Raw genomic sequence first — 22,042 nt, 5'->3', positions numbered from 1 at the left:
GCTTCTGATTTCTACTGAGCTCTGTAGCCAGGCAACGTGCTCTGGAGGCTGCTGCTTGACATCTGCATCTGTCCTTCTAGGGAGCAGGCATTGTGTGACCAGTGAGCACTTTCTAAATTGTCGGCCTGATGGAGGGGCTTGCCCTGTAGCCTCATGGCAATGGGTATACTATAAAAGGTTTTATAAATAATTTTAAATGTTGAGACATACACCCAGATGACTTTTTGTTTCAGTGACCACTGAATACTTTGTACTCTTTCGAATAGCCTCTTTGGCACAAGCTGAATTGTAGTCGTGGAATATTTAACTATATTGTGTGTAGCATAGGATGTTATATGAACATAACATCAGTTCTTAATTTAACATGTGGTAGAATCCAAGAATGGATTAATAAAATGTGGTATATGTATACCATGGAGTACTATTCAGCTCTAAGAAACAATGGTGACATAGCACATCTTATATTTTCCTGGTTAGAGCTGGAACCCATACTACTAAGTGAAGTTTCCCAAGAATGGAAAAACAAGCACCACATATACTCACCAGCAAATTGGTATTAACTGAACAGCACCTAAGTGGTCACATAGGTACTATAGTATAGGGTATTGGGCAGGTGGGAGGGGGTCGGGGGTTGGGTATATACATATATAATGAGTGAGATGTGTACCATCTGGGGGATGGTCATGCTGGAGACTCAGACTTGTGGGGGGGGGACGGGAAATGGGCATTTATTGAAACCTTAAAATCTGTACCCCCATAATATGCCGAAATAAAAAAAAAATTAACATGTGGTAGATATCTAAATGTCAAATTATGAATACCTACATTGATTCTTTACCAGAAATTTAGGGCAAAATGACCCTCTTAGGTAACATAGTATTAGAAAAGGGGTCATAATAAAGAAGATTTTGGTGCAATAGCAGCTTAAAATAATGGGCCCTGGCCCTAGTCCAGGGCAGTGCTTTCTCTGACCTTTGAAAGGTGTAGATTTATTCCTGAGCTGATTACATCCCTCCCCGTGCAAAGCAGGTTTCAAAATTTAAGAACATGCAAAATTTTACTGTACTCCTATTTGACTATTTTGAGATCATAAAACAAATATTTTATGATTAAGGAAAATGATATGTCTTGTGCAGCTCCACATTCCTAGCAAGTCTTACTCTAAGAAGTGCCATTGGAATTTGCTGCTGTTGCCATTTGGAAGTTTCTGCTTTAATTTTGTCACAGATTTTTTTGGGGGAGTGGTAGAGTAAAAATAACAAATGCTTTCTAAATTTATGGTTTAATGGGCAGAATTGCTTGCACTGGTCATTAGCTTGGCAGCATTAGTGCTTTGGTTCATTGGAAATCTAAATAAATTATTTTGTTTATGGCTTTCCAATTTGCAAATTTAAAATATTATGTGCTCTTATAGTAGATGTATATAAAGGATATGAATTAAGTTAACATCTAAAACCTTAGTGGGATTCTGATACCACTATTAAATTTAGTTGTAGATACTAATATGTGGTATCATCATTGTTATGATACATCAACATTATCATGGCTTTCAGTATACCTAGATTAATTTGACTAATTAGCAAATAATCCATGTATGGACTCTGATTTTCATTCTGAAACGCATTTAGTGTCTGTTAGCTTAGGAAACATTTACTTTATTATCATGTACTCTATTGTAAAATATGATCTGGTAGTACCCAAGTTTCTGCACATTCAGACAGAAACTCTTCATGTTAAATTATTATTTTTTCCTGATTTTTGGTAGTTGGACAACATGTTAAAAAAAATACCAAGTTTTCAAAATAGATTGTGCACCAAGAACTTTTCCACACCTGGGTAAGAGTGATAGATTTTTCTGGCAGTATTTTAAAGTACAGTTTAATCTGTAAAGATAAGAATAACTCTGTTGAGTTTGAGATCCTTCTTAACTGTAATGCTTTGAAGGTGCTAGATATTCAACAAGTAGATATTGGATTTAATTTTATTCTTAGTATTTGTGATTTCTATTATACTATTAAAAATCTATCATGTGTGAATTTTTGGCTCAGAAGTCTATGATGTTTGTCTCTGATGTAGTTTGAAATTATGAAATAGAGCTGTATGGCCTAGAACCTTCTTCAACATTTAAATCCTTGAAATTAGGTAAGATTTCTTAATGAGATATTTTTAATTTAAGAAACAAATAATAGAACTGTTCAATTTCAGATTAATACCTTTTCATTATATTCAACGTTCATTTCTAAAACATCCCTTGACAATGAAGGAAAAAAAAAGATTGTGAAAAGCATTAAAGCTGGAACATTTTTTGACAATGTGTTTCCATTTTTAGTTCAATCTATAACCATATCCTTCATCCATCCTGCCTTGTCTTCATAATGTTTGTCACCAACTGATATATCATTTTTGTTGATTGTTTATCTCCTTCCAATAGGATAAAGAACCATGATGGCAGAGACATTTTTTCCCATTACTGTTTAATATATGATAGGCACTCAAAATTATTTGTTAAATGAATGAATGAATAAAACCCTTGGTTCCAGAAAAGATGGAGCAAGGAAAGTATGATTCTGGAACTTTATATAAATCCAATTTTCTCTTCAAGATCATTTTTAAACAAACTTAAAAAATTTTTTTAAACAATTCTAGTTATTCACGTATGCACTTCCTCTTGAAACTCATTTGAGAATGTAATCCAGCCAGCAAATTTATGAAGCAAAAATAAACAAAACTGGAATGGCAAAACCATAATAAAAGAAATTGGTGGTAAATAATGAATAAATTTAAGTAAAATCTAAGGCTATAACACTTAGGTATTTGATCCATTTGAGTTAAGTTTTATATGTGGTGTGAGGTAAGAGTTAACTTTATTCTTTTGCATGTAGCTATCCAGTTGTTCCTGCACTATTTGTTGAAAATGCTATTCTTTCCCCATTGAATGGTCTTGGCACTCTTGTCAGTTGATCAGTTGGTAGTAGATACCTGGGTTTATTCCTGTACTCACAGTTTCATCCTCTTGCTTAATAGAGTTATCCTATGCCAGCACAGCTCTTTCTTGATTACTAATGCTTGTTTAGTAAACTTAGAATTTGGGAAGTATGAATTTTCCAACTTTGTTCTTTTTCAAGATTGTTTTGGCTATTCTGGATCCTTTTCAATTATATGTGATTTTTAGAATGAGTTTGTCAATTTCAAAGACCTCATGTAAGAGCTAAAACTATAAACTCTTAGAAGAAACATTGGACTTAAATCTTTATAATCTCAGATTTGTTAATGGATTTATAGATATGACACTAAAAATACAAGTAACAAAAGAAAAATTGATAAATTGGACTTTATCAAAATTAAAAACTTTTGTCTTTCAAAAGATACCTTGATGAAAGTGAAAGGCAACTCACATAATGAATTAAAAATGGAAACTATTTGCAAATCATCTATCTGATAATAGATATATCTACAGTATATAAAAAAGTCTTACAACTCAGTAATTAAAAGTCACATAACCCAATTAAAAAGTGGAAAAAGGATCTAAGTGGACATTTCTGCCAAAAAGGAATACAAAATGGCTAATAAACATAAAAATATGCTCCACATCATTAGTCATCAGGGGGATGCAAATCAAAACTGCATCAGGGGACTACCACTTCATATCCATTAGGATGTGTAGAATCAAAAAGTCAGATAATGACACGTGTTGTTGAAGAAGGAAAATGGGAACCTTGTACACTGCTGGTGGGAATGTAAAATAGTGTAGCTACTTTTGCAAACAGTCTGCAGTTCCTCAAATGGTTAAGCAGAGGTGCCATATGGTCCAGCAGTTCCACTCTTAAATGTCTAGCCAATAGAAATGAAAAATAGATCAACATAAAAACTTGCACATGAATGTTTATTGCAGCATTATTCACAGTAGCTAAAAGATAGGAAAAAAACTCTAATGTCTATTGGCGAACTAGTAAACAAAATGCATTATACATTGGTGTACAATGGAATATTATTTGGCCATAAAAAGGAATGGAGTACTGATACATGCTGCAGTATGGAGGAAACTTAAAAATATTATACTAATGAGGGCAGTCACAAAATACCATATTTACATGAGATGTCCAAAATAAAAAAATAGTGGTGTAAAGTAGATTAGTGGTTGTTGAGGGCAGGAAGAAGGATTGGGTGGGAGGAGAGGAGAGGAGTATCTAATGATGGATACAAAATTTCTTTGGGGATGATTAAAATGTTCTGAAATTGACTGTGTTGGCAGGTGCTAAAATCTGTCAATATACTAAAAACTACTGAATTGTGGACTGTAAATTGGAAATTAAAAATTATTTCTCAAGTTGTGAATATGTGAATTATATCTTGATAAAGCTGATATTAAAAGACAAAGTATGGCTGTGGCCGGGCATGGCAGTGGCTCATGCCTATAATCTCAGCACTTTGTTTGGCCAAGGCAGGAATGTCACTTGAGCCCAAGAGTTTGAGGTTGCAATGGACTATGATAATGCCACTGTACTCCAGCCTGAGCGACAGAGCGCAACGCTGTCTCAATCAGTCAATCAATAAAGCAAGCAAGCAAGCTGAACAACTGTGTGAACTAGGGCCACAGATAAGAATGTCAGGGTTAACTATGTAAAAAGGAAAAAAAGGAAAAAGAAAAAAGAGGGGAGTAATATTATCTCACCAAATTGGAAGAGGAGATTTCCTTCATAGCATCTTACCCTTGGCCTTTAAGTTCATAAGTGAGCTGGCTCTTGGCTGCATTTGCCTCCTTTCTGTTTAGCCATGTTAACTTCTTTGTTGCTCCTGGCTTCAACAAAGCCTCTGCACTTCTGTGCCCTCAACACTTCCCCCAGATATTTGTATGGCCTGTTCCTGCACACGTTTAGATCTCTGTTCACATCATGTCTCATCATAGAGGTCTTCTGTGACAACCTTTTCTGATGTCACTGTTAGCCCCTGAGTGGAGGTTTTTCCAGGTTCTTAGTGATCATTGGAAGAAATGAGTTTCAGGATACACCACATAAGCCAAGCAAGCGAGTTTTTTGTGTTTTTTTTTTTAACTGAAAGCAAAGGTACACTCAAGAGAAAGAGAGTAGGCAGGCTTGAGAAGAAAAGAGCAGCTGCACCTGGAGGAAGGGAATTTTGGTCTTTTGAAATCTTACTAATAGATGGGAAGAATAATCTAGGCTAAAAGGTTGGCTTTTACTAAGAATCTAGGTAGTAATTTCTATGATTGGGTTCCTTCCCATTTTCATACTTTATATGGTTGTCTCAGAACTGTCATGGTGATTTCAAGGGTGTAGAAACTTAAAAACTGTAATTTAAATGATATTGTAATTAGTCAAAGTTCATGTAAGGCAACATAGCTGACCAGGTGGTTGAAGCTAGTTCCTGCCTGTGGTTCTCAGCCCCTCTAGTTAGCTTCTGCTTGAGGGTACTTTAACACCTGCACCCAATCTACAAGCTGCTGCAGCCTGTCTCAGCGTGTCTCCTGGTCTCTTGCTCTAACATCATTGTCTTTTCCTTTCTGTGCCCAGAGAGTCAGTGTTGTGTAGTGCAGAGCACAACTTCAGAGCCAGACTGCCTGAGTTTGATTCCTGGATTTGTTAGCTGTGTGTTTTAGATAAGCTTCCTAACCTCTCTGTGTCACAGTTTGTATGTCTATAGAATGTGGACAATAATTGTATCTGCTTTATAGAGTTATGAAGATTAAATGAGTTAATATAGGCAAAGCTTTCAGAATGATGGCTGGCATGTGGTTAGTAGCATCTTAAATGTTATCTATGACTCTTATTACCTGACATAAATTTGTTTATTGTCTATTCTCCCCTACTTGAGTATAAGCTCCAGGAGGTCAGGGACTTTGTATGTTTTGTTTACTACAGTATTCCATGTGCCTAGAGTAATGATTAGCACATTTTAGATACACAACAAAATCCTGCTGAATGAATGAATTTTGTTTGATCATCCTGTCTTTGAATTCTTATTTTATAGACTTCATGTTCTTAGTATGAAACACTTGTTAAAATGATAAGAAATACTTCATTCAAGACTATTACAATGAGAGTATTGCAATAGGAGAGAGAGATTGGTCTCAACTCCGAATGTGATAAGGAGAAATGGAGATTTATAGCCAAGAAGCATGGTGGGGGTCATTGGATGGTAAATTATTAAGAGGAGACATTTGAGTAGGGGGTCTCTTGTCTGGAGTTGTGTTGTGGCTTTTCAGGGCTGGCCTAGCTTCCTGCTGCTGTTCTGCTTTACCACTGCATTGTGTGTACTACTTTCAGAGACGTGTGTCTAACAGAGACATCAAGAAGTGCCTCTCCTTTGCTAGGGAAAATCCACATTACCTAGCCTGGCACCCAAGGCTCCAGCCACTCTCACGCTGAGAGGTTGCCTCTCGTTCCACTCTGTGGTATCTATATTCTTGATTTGCCAGATGTGCCTTGTGTCCTGATCATGCCTGCTCTTCCATAACTGGGTGTCTGAGGTATGCTTTCTCCTCCCTCCTTTTGCTGTCTGGTTTAATGCAGGCAGAGCATTTACACCTTCCAGAGGCAGGCTTTCCTCGAGCCTGGGACAGTGCCTTCTGCGTTGTGATGCTCTTTGCTTGCTGCTTCTCCTCCCTCACTGCCTTCCCACCTTCTTTTGTTTACTTTTGGTTACTTAATCTTTCAAATTCTAAGATTTATCCAGAAATCCTCCAAATAAAATTGCAGTGTCTAATTCTGCTTGAATTTCTAATTATTTTCACTTTATACATATGCAAGCTATTATGGTACTTTGTATTCATAATGTTTTAGCTTTTTTATAGCCTACATTTTTTAACTTTATAAAATATCTTTTTCCTGATTAATGCCATTTTCTTGAATTGCACTTCATTTGATGCCAATATTACTACTTTTATTTTATCAGCATTTGTTATCCCTTTGTTTTTAGTCTTTTCTGCTTCATGTTGTATTGGACATGTATCTTGAAAGTAGCATCTAATTAATTTTTTTAATACTTAAATAACTTGTGTGTCTTAAATAATGTGAGGCATTTACATCTGTTTAGAATATCGATATATCTGCCCTAATATCTATCATTGCATTTTTTTGTTTTTAAAATTTATTTTCTTTTTATTTTTTTCCTGTTTCTGATATCTGTTATTGATTTAATTTTCTTTAATATATATTCCACCTCCAGTTGTCTCAGAGTTCTACATTCCAACTATATTTTGTTGGTTGTTTCTCATAAGAATATTTGAACCTAGAAATTTCTGGAATTTAACAGTATCTTCATCCTACTGCATGCTTGCCAAGGATATAAGGAAATCTTGTACATGCTTTTAAGCTTGTCTGCTGTCTTCTACTTGAATCCTGGGTTTTATAGAAATAATTTATATTTTAAATACTAGATCAGATTATACAGTATTGCTTTTTTCTTTTAATATCTTTCTGAACAATTGTAGTTAATTCTTCTGCTGCATTATTAAACATGGTTTGGGCTAGTTATAATTGTTTATCTTTATTGTTTACCACTTATTACATGTCTTATTTATTTGGATTTTTTTATTGTTGTTGTTGTTGTTTTGTTTTGCTGAAGTGCTTCTGAAGCAGTATATTGGTGGTATAATTCCTACATCTTTTTGTTTTAAAAGAATGATTTTCCTTTATTTTCACAGTTAATATAGTTATCCCTCAGGATCCCAGGGTAATTGGTTCCAGGACCCCTCTTGGACACCAAAATCCACTGATGCTCAAGTCCCTTATATAAAATGGTGTAATATTTGCATATAACCTATGCATATCCTCCCATATACTTTAAATCATCTCTAGATAACTTACAATGCCTAATACAATGTAAATACAACAATGTAAGTTGTTATGCTGCATTTTAAAAATTTATAATGCTTTTATTCTTATATCATTATTTAAAAAAAATTTTTTTCAAATATTTTTGATTCACTGTTAGTTGAACCTGTAGATGAGGAACCTGTGGATACGAAGGGCCGACTTTTAAATATTTTCTTTCCAATCTGGAGTTTTAATCCTTTTCCTCAGATTTGTGTATTTGTTGCTCTCTCCTTTTTAGCATTTAGAATTATCTTTCCTCCTCTTTATACCCCTTTCATTCCCTTTATTCTCTTATCTCCATTTTCTTCCTTGCTTATTTCTTACTAGGGAGCTGATGGTGATATTCCCTGTATTTATGTCTGGAAAGCCCAGCAGGAGTTTGGGTGCACGTGATCTATCAGTATCCTTGTCTGGTGCTTAAGGGGCTCTCTGTCCTCAGGTAAATTTTCCATTTGGTTGATTCTTCCTTCTCTTTCATCCGTTCAGTTATATAGTTAGGGGGTCTCCTGGATATGGCATTTATGTTTCTCATTTATTCTCTCATTATTTTTCCTGTGTGTTATGATCCCCAATCTTTGGCACTAGGGACCAGTTTCATGGAAGACAATTTTTCCACAGATGAGGGGTGGGGCGTGGCTTCAGGATGATTCAAGCACATCACATTTATTGTGCAGTCACACCTCTCTGCTGATGACAGTCTGTATTTGCAGCTGCTCCCCAGCGCTGGCATCCCCACCTCAGCTCCACCTCAGATCATCAGGCACTAGATTCTCATAAGGAGCCAACCCAGATCCCTCGCACACGCGGTTTGCAGCAGGGTTCTCACTCCTATGAGAATCTAATGCCGCTGTGGAGCTGACGGGAGACAGAGCCCAGGCGGTGATGCAAGGGATGGGGAGCGGCTGTCCATACAGGTGAAGCCTCACTTGCTCGCCTGCCTGCCGCTCACCTCCTGCTGTGCGGCCCTGTTTCTAACAGGCCACGGACCAGTACTTTCAGGTCGTCTTCTAAATCAAGAATTGAATCTTATACTATGTTCATTTGTTTACCTAAGATCTCCAGAGAGTATCTTACTGAAGCAACTGGATTTTAGTTTCCGGGAGCTCTTTCACAGCCCTCAGTTGCTCTTTCTTTTTCATAGTCACCTCGTCCTGCCTCTGAGAGGCAGTGTCTTCACATCCCGCCAAGGATACTGAGGAAGGGCTGTTCCCCTGCTTACTCAGCTTGGCCTGTCTCCCATTTGGGGATGCCAGTCTTCATCCAGTGTTCAGTGACTTTTCATGGCCTGCTTATTTTCATACAGGGAGGTGTAAACTGACTGGTGTTGATAATGGGCAAGTGCCCCTCACAGCAGTTGTGGAAGTCTCTTTTTGCTTTCTCCGAGGGGGTCTCTGTCACCAAATGGTCATTGGAGATGAACATGACAGGGGTCCACAGGCCAAAAGGTGCATTCCTTTCCAGGTGTATCTCCTAGGAACAGATGAGAAGGTCATGACCCCTCTAGGAAGGCACCACAGGATATTGAATAGGACATTTTCTGGTTTTGCATACTGGTAATTTGTGTCCAGAGCAGAGGTCCTAGAGATGTGAAGTGTTTAGGTAATTAAGAAATCATCAACAACTAAAACCTCATTCCTTTCTGAGGGCTTAAGAATCAGCAGCAGAAGCTGAGAAGCAGCTTTGCTGTCTCCCAGCACTTTCTCTCTTTATTCCCTACCCTCCTATCCCTACCTGTCAGAGTAGATTGAGTAGGAAGAGTGGGGAGAGGGGCTGAGAATCCTCAGCCCACTGGAGAGTGCTGTGGCTGTTCCTTCCTTGTGCCAGGATAAGAACGTATGAACAGCAAAAGACTTACTAGGAAATATTGGTAGTACTTTAAGGAGAAAAAACAGGCATCTTATTCCTTAGTTGGAAATCTGTTTAAGTAGTATGGCAAAAGCTGTTAGTTGTCCCTCAATTTCTGTTCTTCCCTTCTGAGTAATGGAATTCTTACTTTTTATCTGAGTACATGTTCTTTCAGAATAACTACATTTTCCAGGGTGGACATGTGACTATATTCTAAGAAATTCCTTTCAAAAAGATATAATGGGTTCAGTTGTTTGGAAGAGTCCGTAAAGGGGAAGGGAAAGAATCCTCTTGATGGGAAGGCAGATGTGATGGCAGGAATTTTGGTGGTCATTTTGGACCAAGGTTTGGAAGCCATATGATGCAGACAGTGGAGAAATAGAAAAAAATATTGTCCCAAATATTAATAATTTTGGGGATACGATACTAATCCTTTCTGTCTACCAGTAGACTTATGTAAATGAAGAAGAAATAAACTTTCATCTTATTAAGCTTCTCTCTTCTGGCTTCTCTATCACTCACGTGAACCCATCTTTTCTGGCTTTTCTATCACTCATATGAACCCAGTCCTAACTAATAGAGGTAGTCTACTAAAGCAGGAAGAAGAGAATTGGAGAGAAATGGCAGGGCAGAGAGAAAGGATGGTAGGGCAGTAACCACCCTCTTACTGGCACACTTCCAGGAAGACCTGACTCTCCCTGAGGAAACTCCAGGAGTGGAACACTGTGGTGGTGCTGCTGGCTGGACGCAGTTGTTGGGGGCAAGGAGTGTATCAAAATAGGCTGTCTGTCCCAAAGGCAGATTTCTCCCTCAGGGATCTGTGCAGTGGTACAGCTCCTGCTGCCCCAGGCTTCTTGCAGAACCAACTCCAACAAACCATGCCTGAGTCAGCATGTGTCTACTTGCTACCCAGTGACCAGCTGGTTGTTGTTCAGTAAAGAAGCAGAGATCACTAAAAAGCAGGACATTGTAACCCCAAGCAGTTAAGCAGGACCAGGAAGAGGTGTTCCCAGAACTAGGTACTGCTTTCCTCCCATTTAGAGCTGCTGGATGGTTAAGAGGGATCTGAACAGAGCATGGCCCTTGCCAAGCCATGTGCCTTGAGCTATAAGGCTGACCTGCAGAGGAGGAGGAATTAGAAATTAGAGTGATGATGTCAGAAAGTAACCAGGAAACTCCAAGATATGCCCACATGTAGCTGATGGTTCTCTTTAGGAGGAGTATTTGATATAGCACAGCTGGGGGCAGTGGAGGGAAAATAATGTTTCATGTTTGTATTTCCCCGAGTGCAAGATCTTCAGTAAACCAGTTAATGCAGGGATGTATAGAAATATTGGTAGGGGTGGAAATTGATTTTTCGTTTTTTCCTCTCAGGCAAGATGGGAATGGAACACTGTGGCCAGCCACTCTGTATTTGGGGGCTGTGATGGAATCCTGAAGTCTGTTGGTTTGCTTTCATCTAATCCTCCTCCCACTGTGCCCCTAGAATCTGTGGATGGCATAGGGCTGGGGTCACAGGCTGCCTATGTCCAGTCAGAGCTGTAGCCAGCAGAGAAGTAGGTCAAAAGGCATGTGGATTTGGGGTACAGCCAGGGTCTCCCCATTCCCTCTACATCATTGTGGTTCCACGTCCCCCATTGTAAACTATCTGTGGCACAGGCCCCCCTCCAAGGATGCAGTAAGCTGTCCTCTGCAGGACTGCAGTGGTGGCCTCTCTGTGTCTGCTGTCCGTTGCTCCCTGGCTGCAGTGTACAGCCAAGTGGCTTGCAGGTTTCTAGGGCTTCGTGAGGTGGCTTCTGCCTCTGTCTGTGTTGTGTTGATTCTAACTTAGCACTGATTATTTCTGCCGGATCAACCCAATCACTCATGCTTTATAGTGTTCAAAAATTCTTTAGGTTTCCTTTGTTGAATGTGCCCTTCTGTTTTCTAGTATTAATATTAATATTTTTCTTAATTTTATATATTGCTTTGGTGATTTCAATATGCCTTTTTAAAGTAGGAGTGGTAAACGAAAACGATCAATTTCTTTTCTTTAAAGTGGAAGTCTTTCTGCACCTCTGAATGCCCTGTGTCCCCATGCACCCTCTCCCCAACCCGCCTTCTGCCATGGCCCAGCTTCATCACCACCTCTTCCTGGAAGCCCAGGCTCCCCAGGGCTTGCTCCATTCCCTCCACTGTGCTTATCATCTGCCTTACTTCTGATTGTGCAGTAAATAGATGTAAATATTATTTCTTTGCATAGTTGTGTCCAGTATACATCATGGGTTCCTTAATGACATGATTTGCTCTTTATTCATCTTTCTAGTCCCAATATTAGCAAGAGTGCCTGATCTGAATAAATGTTCCATAAATGTTTGTTGAAGAGTTATTTATTCATGGCTTGCCTTCTTGATGCTTCATGAAAATTAAAGGCTTGCAAATTTGGAATAAAGCATATTATTTTCCTCTTGGGAAAATGGAAACACCAAGAATTATTTACAGAAGTGATGTTCATATCCCCTAAGATTGTAGCCATCTACTTTCACATACCAACTTTATATCCTGTTTGTATCCATATTTGTTTTGGTTGAGAATAAGTAGTTGGAAAGGGTGTGTGTGTGTGTGTGTGTGTGTGTGTGTGTGTGTTTGGATATATGATAATTCAAACTTTTTTTAGTGTAAAAGGAACAAGAAAATAAAATAGACTTCTAAAACCAGTACTGAAATTCCTTCTTTGCAAGCTTCCCCATACATCACCACAACAAAGCAGTTGCCATAGTGGCACATGTCAGAAGTGACTATCTTCATTTCCTTCAGGCACTGAAAAATATTTTTCAGCCAGGCACCGAGGTTCACCATGAGGAGTACAAGGACAGTAGCAGGAGTGTGGTATGGGTGGGCAGAGGTGGGCACAGCCCCGTGAAGCAGTGAGTCTTCTTGCCAATGGTCCCATTGGTGCAGGGAGAACATAAGAAGTTGGCAGCTACAGCTAGCTTTTTAGAAAGGAATCCACTCAAATTCCAGACAGGGCTAACAATAAGTTTTTGGATTTAAAACTAAAAAAAAAAAGTTTATCTTGAACTTATACAAACCTCTTTATCCTTTTTTCTTTTTAGAGAAGGAACGATTAAAGATTAAGGTCTTCAGAATAAGTGAAAAAAAGAGCTCTAACATTAGCTTTAACTTAAAACTTTGCAAACATATGTAAAGTAGGGTTTTGTGGTTGTTCAAGAGTGGAAAACAAAGACGTGGTAGAATATGGTTCTGAAGAGATGGATACCGAAAGGCCACATTACTGTATTTTTGTTTCTTGCTTAATGATAGTCCTTAACTCTTTGTGGTAAGATTTTCTTTTTAATTTCAGCAATTGCCTGCAACAGAGGCATACTGAGCGGCTGCCATGTGCAGGCCCTCCAGAGATGCCAGCCATGCCCCAAAGGAAAAGAGCAGACCCTGCCCTCGGGAGTCCACAGATCAGAGTAGGGTCTCACAGTAAAATTGATAATGCAATGTGGACAGTGATAGAGCAGGAACTAACTCAGTTTCTGAAATTTAGGTATTACCAAAAGAAGGATGAGTTGATCAGGAATTCACCATGTGAAGCAAGCAGCAATGACGCTCACAATCAAAACTGTGAGCAGTCCTAGGAATGGGAACACCCATGACCTGTTTGAGAAGGAAAAGGCACTTGGCGGGCTGAATGCAGAGGGCGGTGTGTGCTGGGCCAGGCTAAGATGGGGTCATGTGGGGATGAAAGGAGACAGGCATCCCCTGGCACAGGGCTCTCAGTGTCCCAGAGGAACCTGGCCTCTACTATATAGGAAATGCAGCTGGACGATCTGCTCACATCTGTGGTGCCAGATATTTTCCTTTTAATAGTTCCTTTTATTCATGAAATATTTCAAGTAAAGACCTATTGAGGGTCTCCATGCTTTTTGGGGGCAGTGTGGGGTATGTGGTCAGTGGGACAGAGCCTGCAGGGCTAGGGCACATAGCAGGCAATTACAGAGTGCCTTCTCCATGCCAGGTGCTGTTCTGGGTGCTTGTACCCATCAGGGAACGAGGCAAGCTCTGGTGAGGAGTATGTTCATGAGGGAAGACCAGTACGGAGGAAACGAGCCAGCAGGCAGGCAGGTTGTGTGTTCTTTTAGGCGATAAATCCTATAGGCCAGGCGATCAGGAGAGCCAGGGCAGGGGCAGAGAGGGTGAGGGCTTCTTTTGGAGCAAGAAGTTGAATAGTGTGGAGGGCCATAGCCACACAGATTTCTAGGAGAATAGGCGATGCAAAGCCGTCAGGCCAGGAATATGCCTGGCGTGTTGAGGAACAGCTGGACGCCCTTGTGGAAGAATGGTTGAGAGGCTTAGCCTGGGAAAATGGCAGTGGGAGTGGAGAAAAGCTGAAGCGTTAGGCTGAAGAAGGGGGAGAGGTATCAGTGATTACTGGAGGTCTTGGATAGCGAATGCCGGACAGGTAGACAGGTAGCAAGGAGGTTGTAGGCGGCTGAGATTGAGAGGCTTGAGGAGCTCCAGGCAAGAGCCAGTATGTCGATTGGTGAGTCCGGAGTTCTGCACAAGTGCTGGGCTAGAAATCCACCTTGAGGAATTCTCAGAAACAGGGTGGGTGCAGTCATTCTTCAGCAGGAGTAGGGGAGTGGGGTAAGAGGAGAAAAGACTAGAAGTGCACACTCAGGTAGGGCTGCTGTAGCAAAATACCACTGGCCCTGTGGCTTAAACAAAAGAAGTTTATTGCCTCACCATTCCAGAGGCTGAAAGTCCAAGATCAAAGTACCAACAGGGCTTTGTTCCTTTTGAAGCCTGCAGGGGAGCCCTTTCTACCACCTGGCTGCTGGGGACTTGCCACTCCTTGCCCTGCAAGTGTGAGACTTCAGCCTCTGTCTTCATCACTACATGGTCTTCTCCCTGTGCCTCTGTCTCAGTGTCTGTTCTCTTTTTGTAAGGATACCAGTCATAGTGCACTAGGGGTCCACCCTGCGTGACTGCAATTGTCTAATTACATTTTCAAATACCCTGGTTATGAATAAGATCACATTCTGAGTACTAGGGATTAGGACTGCCGCACATATTTTGGGGGGAACAGTGTTCAGCCCCTAACACTAGGCAAGGGGAAAGAAGCACCGAAAAACCAAGAAGAGCCAGTGAGGAAAATGAGGAAAGAACAATCGGAGAGGTCAGAGAAGAATTTGGCCAAAATATAAGTTATAAAGCCATGGTAAGAGAGTGATGTTGGTACCCAGGAAGTCAAGAGCACAAAGTCCAAGAGAGGGCATTGGACTTGGCAATTAGGACTATCACTGGTGACTTCCCTAAGGGCCTGGTCACAGGAGGCCAACAGCTCTTGGTGGTAAAGAAGGGAAACAGTGAGGAGACTGCTCTTTTTAAGGCATTTGACACTGAAGCAAAGGTGGATGGGTGGTACTGTGCGGATGGAGTAGGCTGGTTGGAGGGAAAGAGGTGGGTTTTAGAGTGGTCACTTGAGCACGTTTATGAGAGGAGAGGAAAACATTGAAAGTAGCGGAGCTATAGGATGGGCTGGGATTTGGGGCGTGGGGGAAAGATTGGCCCTGGAAAGAGATGCAGACACCCATCCCACTAAGAGGCAGAAAGGAGGGAAAACTAACGACGTTTATCCAAGTAGAGCAAATCGTCTGAGAACACTCACAGCTCAATGACCCCTCTGTTTTCTGGGTGAGATAGGAGGTAGTCTGCTGGAGAGTGGGAGGATAGGAAAAGGTAGGAGTGTCGAGAAGAGTGGTAGGTAACCCAAAAGGGAGCTAATCACAAATACATGGAGTGATTGAATACTACATTGACTGCTTTACTAATACTGGCATCTATGCGTTTATATCATCCATCCACTTGAGCCCATTCTTTGGCCGCCAAGCATTTAGAGTAGAAGAAAAAACAGAAACAATTGATAAGGGTTGGGATTTGTCAGAAAGTGTGTGCTACTATGTATTATTAAGTATATAGGTAAATTAGTTGACCAGCAAGGAACCAGTCGAAATACCAAAAGGAAGTAGAGACAACATCTGAGCAAAAAGTCCAATCAGTGGGGAATTTTCTTCCAATCCAGAATATGGCTTCAGGAAGTCACAGTGGAAGGCCAGAAGGGGAGGGGCACACATCGGGACACTTCCTAAGCGCGTAAGTGGAAAATCTTCACAGTTGCCTTTAGCCTCGGTAATATTAATATCCCCCTTTTTACATATGAGGAAACCGAGGTACAAAAAAGTTTGGTACTATATCCAAAATCACACTACTGCTAAGAAGTAGAGCTGAGTCTGGTCCCTTCAACCCCTCACATTGGATCCTTTCTAGGCAGGGCTGGCCTGGACAGGGGTCAGAGAAAGCAACTGTCCAGAAACGTGTGGCCCAGGAAGTGATTGTAAGTTGCCAGATGAGGGGGAAGGGGTAGGATCAGAGAGGAATGACAGACAGAGAGTGTGCCAGTCTTTGTTTCACTCCTCTTGTGCTGTGGAGAGAAGCAGCCCCTGCTGGGTGGCTGGCATCTGGCGTCCTGCCTGCTATATCTCTGGCCATGCAGCCTCAGGAAGCAGCTTTTAGTAGTCTACCTGACTGCACTGGTAACACTCTTGAGATAGGGGTTTATACTTCCCAATTTAAGAAGTGGTAAAATGTAGGGTGAAGGATATCTCTTAAAGTCAAGAATGTGTAGGAAATATGATTTCTCTGTGCTCATTTTGACAAGAGGCCATGAAAGAGCTGCCACTGAGGATCGCAGGCAGAGTTTACATGAGCTACTGGTTCTCTTTGTCCCTGATGGTGGTTTAGCACAGAGCACAAAGCATACTTAGTATGAGAGAAACACTCGTAAATGTTTTTGTAGTGCCAAGAGTTATTAATGTTTATAGTCATAGCTTTGGCATATGAGAATTATTGAAATTATATTATTTCTGCTCTGTTTTAGATGGTAGGGAAACATTTTAGAAATACAAAGAATTAAAAGATGCCTATATTGGTGATCTTTAGTTATTCAGAAAAGCAACTCACTTCCTTATAAAGTACCTTCCTGCTGAAGTGTTTCTAGAGCTGATGTAGCTGACTATTTTGTGAATCTTCCTTACACACATATTCTGAGAGAGACAGGAGGAAAGCCTGAGATTGACAAGCAGCCTTTACCCATCGCACATAACCCACCGTTCTTCTCTGGAAAAGCCAGCTCCCTGAACACCTCCTGCCCGGGCTTCCTCCCCGCTGCGGCGGCAGGGCCTGGGAGGAGCTGGCACTATCCAGTGCCTGTGTTCTGGGCACTCAGGGCACTTTTATTTTTTAAGAGTAGATAAAATTTCTTGAACCTTTCCTCAGAAGTTTTTACAGCAAATTTTCTGTCTCTTTAATTTAAATGTAAAGTGTTACTCTGGGTGATAATACTAATGTGTGAAACCACAGTTTGTCTTCTTTGGGGATCTTGGGGTTCCTTCTCACCCCAGAGCAAACCCTGATATCTCTCTTTTTTCCCTGACCATGACCATAAACCAGCCTGACCATTCTACTGTGGCAATTTGCACATGTAACCTCCTCCTCCATCACAGACTCTTACCCACTCTCTGCTACTCTTCTTCACACCAAGAGTATGCCCATTCTTAGCTCATTCTAATTATTCAGCCCTATCCACTTCTTTTCTTGCCCTTTTCCCTTACATTAGAACTCTTGCATTAAAGACTACATTGGAACTTGTAGGAGTTTCCTCAATTCCCACACCCCTTTGACCTTCCACTATGCCAATTCTGTCACGTGGAATAAACTTTCTCCATTCCCATTGTCAGGAACGTTACTGTGAGAAAATTCTGAGCTTCCCCTCACTAGTCTGAGTCCTCCTTGACTCTTAGAAGTCCTCCTTGATCCATGAGGACCACATTTCATTCTTTACTGACCCTTTCTGCTCCCAGCACTACTCTTCCCACACATAGCTGGCCCAGGTCTGCTTGGGATTTCCTAAAGTTTTTTCAGTCCCTCACTTGTATTATTTTTTCTTTTCCAAGACGTTTATCTACATTCTAGATAAGAAGGATGTAGATCCCTCCCTCAAAGCTAGATAAGAAACATTTAAAATATTTAAAAATCTATTTCTCATTTTAAAATATTGATTTACTTTTTGTTCTTAAACATTGACAACATTTAAACCTCTCAGTATCGTCATTATGCTCTGATTGCATGTTCGTGTAGTACAAAATAATTATTTGTTGTTACACACATGTGACATGGCATTATTGCAGATGGCATACGTATTCCCAAAATCCACATGGAGGGGTGTTCTACCAAGGAAGAACATGCTTTCTGGGTGAGATCAACAGGGGGTCTAAGTCAGAACACACTTTGGGCTCTTGGCTTTGGCGCCCCTAAGAGGAAGTGGCCAGGAAGCTCTTTTATACTAAAGGGAGGAGAGGAAGGTGAGACAGCTGGAGAAGGGGAGTGCAGTTGCAGGGAGGATGTATTATTGCATTCTCCCCTCTTAAAATCATATTTGTGTGTCTATTTAGCTGCATTCTGAATCAGATAGGCTTATGTGAAAGCTAAGCCACTATTCACAATATTGCATCTATGAGAAAATATACTTTGAATTATGAAAAACCATTCTAAAATTATGCTATTATAGGCAACCTGATTCTAAATTGTAGTCATTTTAGAAAAAATTAAGTATCATCTTGGTATTAAATTACACAGAAAAATTAGGCTACCAGCTCTGTGTCTAGTTTGTGGTTATTTATAGAAAATATTAAAGAATGCATATGGGTAGTATGTATATGCACAGACACATTGATGGTGGTTTGGTTGTTTCCCTTACATTATTATATTTTCCCTAGTGTTAATCGCAGCTCCACTACTTATTAACTGTGACCATAAGCAAGCTCCTTAATTGCTCTGAGCTTCATTTTTTCAAGATGCAAAATAAATATAATAGTAGTCCCTGACTCACAGACTTGTCATGACACTTAAATGGTGGAGTGCTTTTTAAGCACTTGGCTTAGTGCCTAGCACATGACAAGTTCCAAACACTTAGAAATACTATGACTTCTACTACAACTATTTCTTCTTCGGTGCCTACTACATTTCTGTTATTGTGTTTAATCCTTTTGCTCAGTAAAGTCTCACCTCATTTAAAAGTGCATTCCAACACCCCATATCCATTCCTGCTTTATTTTCTCCATGCTGCTTAGCACCATTGAGTTTACTATATATTTTACTTCTTTGCAGTGTCTATTTCCTTCCCCTCCCACTACAATGTAAGCTCTGTAGGGCAGGGGTTTCTGCTTGCTCCCTTCACTACTGTGTCCTTGTGCCTAGAACAGTGCCAGGCTCTTAGGAGTTGCTCTATAAATATTCATTGAGTGAACAAAAAGAAGACTTAAAAACTATCAAGTGACAGTTTTGCAAATATTGTGACTCTGTGTATCTGAAGGAAAAAGTAAAAGTAAAATAAAATGAGAGAAAACTCCACACCAGTTAAAGAGATAGTATAACTTCCAGTAGGTTTTACATTTTTAGTATGTTTTAAATGTATGTATATGAATAGAAAAGAACAAAAAATAGTTGAAAAAAGATTTTAAAATTCCTTTGTCACATTTAGTCTCAGTCTTCTTTTCCCCTTGACGCAAATAAGGAAAAAATGAATGGGCTATCTTTTTACATCTTCATACTCATGCTCTCTGGTGAGTTCTCAAGTCCCTTTTCTGCCCCTTAACTTCTGTGTAGCAGTGAAGTTTCTGGCACAGCTGGATCTGGCTTATATAAGCAAACTCCCAGAGTCCCGCCATGTCACTCACTGTGGAGGGAACAGAATTGCTTCGAACAGCAAGACCTTTTTGGCTCAACTGCTGGTTTATTGTGTTTTGTTGTGTGAAATAAAGAGAATGGTGCTTAAAATATGTCCTTTGGAAAAATGTTATGTACTGTTTCTTAGTTTCTCCCTCATTCTTACCCTCCATCGCCACCCAGACCCTTACTGTCGAATCCTGTGCAGCTTAAAGCTAAAAAGTTTTGAATAATGGGTTGGAGATTATCCTGGAGGATAAATTGCTTTTACCAAATATCCCTGACAGCTCCCTAGACCATTAAATTAATAGCAATGAATGGAGAGATAAGCAAAACTAATGGCAAGCTTAAAGTTTTTGACAGAGGTTTAAAGTCATCATGATTCTTGTGGTCTCATGAGATCACTGCTATATCCCTCCTTTCATTTTCATATTGTAGTGCTTGTTTATGTAAAGTCTGCCTTCACATAGAATTTTGAAGATTATTACAGATTTTACAAATCTGTAATATTTCAAATATTACAGATTTGTGATTATGTAGCACTGCATACTTAGGAACCTAAAAGTTATTTAATTCCTAATATATTTTCTACCCTCTTTAAGGTAGTGAAAGACTAGGTTTCAGAGGGAAAGTAAGAACAAATGGTTGAAACTTTTCACAGATGCAAGTTCTGGGCCATTGTCGATGATAAATCAGTTTAGAAGCTTTATACGTTTTTTCTATGCCACTACACAGCAAGGGAGTGTCTGGCATTGATGGAGGTACACTGTTTTCACATTATACCCATCTAGACTGTACCATACTTCCCTGAAGAGTTAATCTGGAGAGAACCAAGAGTAATTTGAGGTAGGGAAAGCAGGTAATAACATCTCATTTGACTTTAGAAAACTTCCAGGGAAGATCATTTTCTTAGTTGTTTTTAAGAATACAAAGAACGTCACTTACAGATTACCTGATTCAAGACTTCATCTTATTGTAATAAATCTTCAAGGAAAGCAGTTCTTTTGAATAAAAGAAATGTTGAAACTTGAAATTATGGGCACTCACTAGTTTTCTAGGTCATCTATTTTTCAAACAGTCATAAATACACCAGTGAACCAAGCTAAGCTTTGTGCATCATGAAGATGGGGAGGAACAAAGTGGTTCTCCTTATAACACAGAAATGTACCATTTCCCAAATACCATCAGTGCCAGGTGCAAATTCTAAATTGCCTGTCTTCCTCCAAGGTACATGTCAAGGCTAGTAAACTTCTTCAAGCGTTCAAATATCACAGTTTTGGTAGCCTACCTCTTCCTTGTTTGATTACCAGCTATCCTTCCTTCTCTTGCTCTCTCTTTTCACTAACCTTGGATGTTTTCTGACTACATTCCTGATGCCCTGCTAGATACTAAGGTTGAAGGACATAAGTCTTCACAAAACATACCTATTCTTTTAGCGTCTATTCTTGCTGTAAGGTTTCTAGGTGTACTTTCTAAAGACTTGTACCTTTCTTCAATCCTCATATTTTGGATTATGCTTACTGTATGTTTTATTTCCAGAATTTTAATTCTTTTTCAAATCTGTTCTTGTTTTATTTTGGCCTGTTTTAAAAAATGATTCCTCGTTTTTGGCTAATGTTGGTTTTTTCACAGTCTTTTGGAGATATATTTTAAAGTCAGCATTAAAGAGCTATTTTAAAGTCATTTTCAGAATGCTATCTTATTTTTATTTCCTCTGGAGTAAATTCTTCCTTCAATTGTAGATCTCATTGGTTCTCTTTCTTTTTTTTTTTTTTGAGACAGAGTCTCGCTTTGTTGCCCAGGCTAGAGTGAGTGCCGTGGCGTCAGCCTAGCTCACAGCAACCTCAAACTCCTGGGCTCAAGGGATCCTCCTGCCTCAGCCTCCCAAGTAGCTGGGACTACAGGCATGTGCCACCATGCCCGGTTAATTTTTTGTATATATTAGTTAGCCAATTAATTTCTTTCTATTTATAGTAGAGACGGGGTCTCGCTCTTGCTCAGGCTGGTTTCGAACTCCTGACCTCGAGCAATCCGCCCGCCTCGGCCTCCCAGAGAGCTAGGATTACAGGCGTGAACCACCGCGCCCGGCCTCTTTCTTAACATTAATGTTCTTTTTGAAAACTTTGGTTTGCAAGCCTGTATTAAACAGAAACCCTACCCCACTTGCATTCTTACCCCATATAAGGGTTAATGGTTTTGTGGCTGCTGCTGTCCAGCCTCTAAGACGTTCTAGTCCAGAACCAGTTCTGTATTGGTGGCTTAGAGTTTCCATCCAGCTTTGATACTGGAGCTGTAACAGATCTGGTCGGTGGCAAAACCAGCAGGCCTCTGGATCAGATCCTCATGTGAAGCTCTGCTGCTGTGTGCCTCTCTTCTTTAGACAGATAGCTTTATGTTAAACAAAACAGAAGTAGCTTTTTTCATCTTCCTGTCATGGGCTGGGAAATTCTAGCTCCACCCTTGGTTTTAAGCAGCAAGCCTGGCTCAAGGTTCCATCTTCGTTAAGTGCTTTTAGACCTGTTATCCTGTTATTCAGGAGAGCTGAAATTCACCTCTGTCTTGACATCTACCAGGTTTGCAGCTTTAGCTTT

At 40.1% G+C, this 22,042-nt stretch overlaps 1 protein-coding gene and 1 long non-coding RNA gene across 5 annotated transcripts in view; one reads left to right on the top strand and one right to left on the bottom strand.

The window, feature by feature from the left end:
* Positions 1–4,797, bottom strand: part of LOC105873497 (uncharacterized) — a 113,491-nt gene extending 108,694 nt beyond the window's left edge. For both annotated transcript variants that reach the window (XR_001155069.2, XR_001155070.2), the window contains exon 1: positions 4,710–4,797. This is a non-coding gene — a long non-coding RNA (uncharacterized LOC105873497). The remainder of the gene's footprint in view (positions 1–4,709) is intronic.
* Positions 1–22,042, top strand: part of GMDS (GDP-mannose 4,6-dehydratase) — a 638,941-nt gene that overhangs the window by 259,058 nt on the left and 357,841 nt on the right. The gene's annotated exons all lie outside the window — the stretch shown is intronic.

This window comes from Microcebus murinus, chromosome 15, assembly GCF_040939455.1.
Source record: "Microcebus murinus isolate Inina chromosome 15, M.murinus_Inina_mat1.0, whole genome shotgun sequence".
In the NCBI taxonomy this organism is placed as follows: Eukaryota; Metazoa; Chordata; class Mammalia; order Primates; family Cheirogaleidae; genus Microcebus; species Microcebus murinus.
The sequence above is the reverse complement of the archived record's forward strand: the minus strand, read 5'-3'. Positions and strand labels throughout refer to the sequence as shown.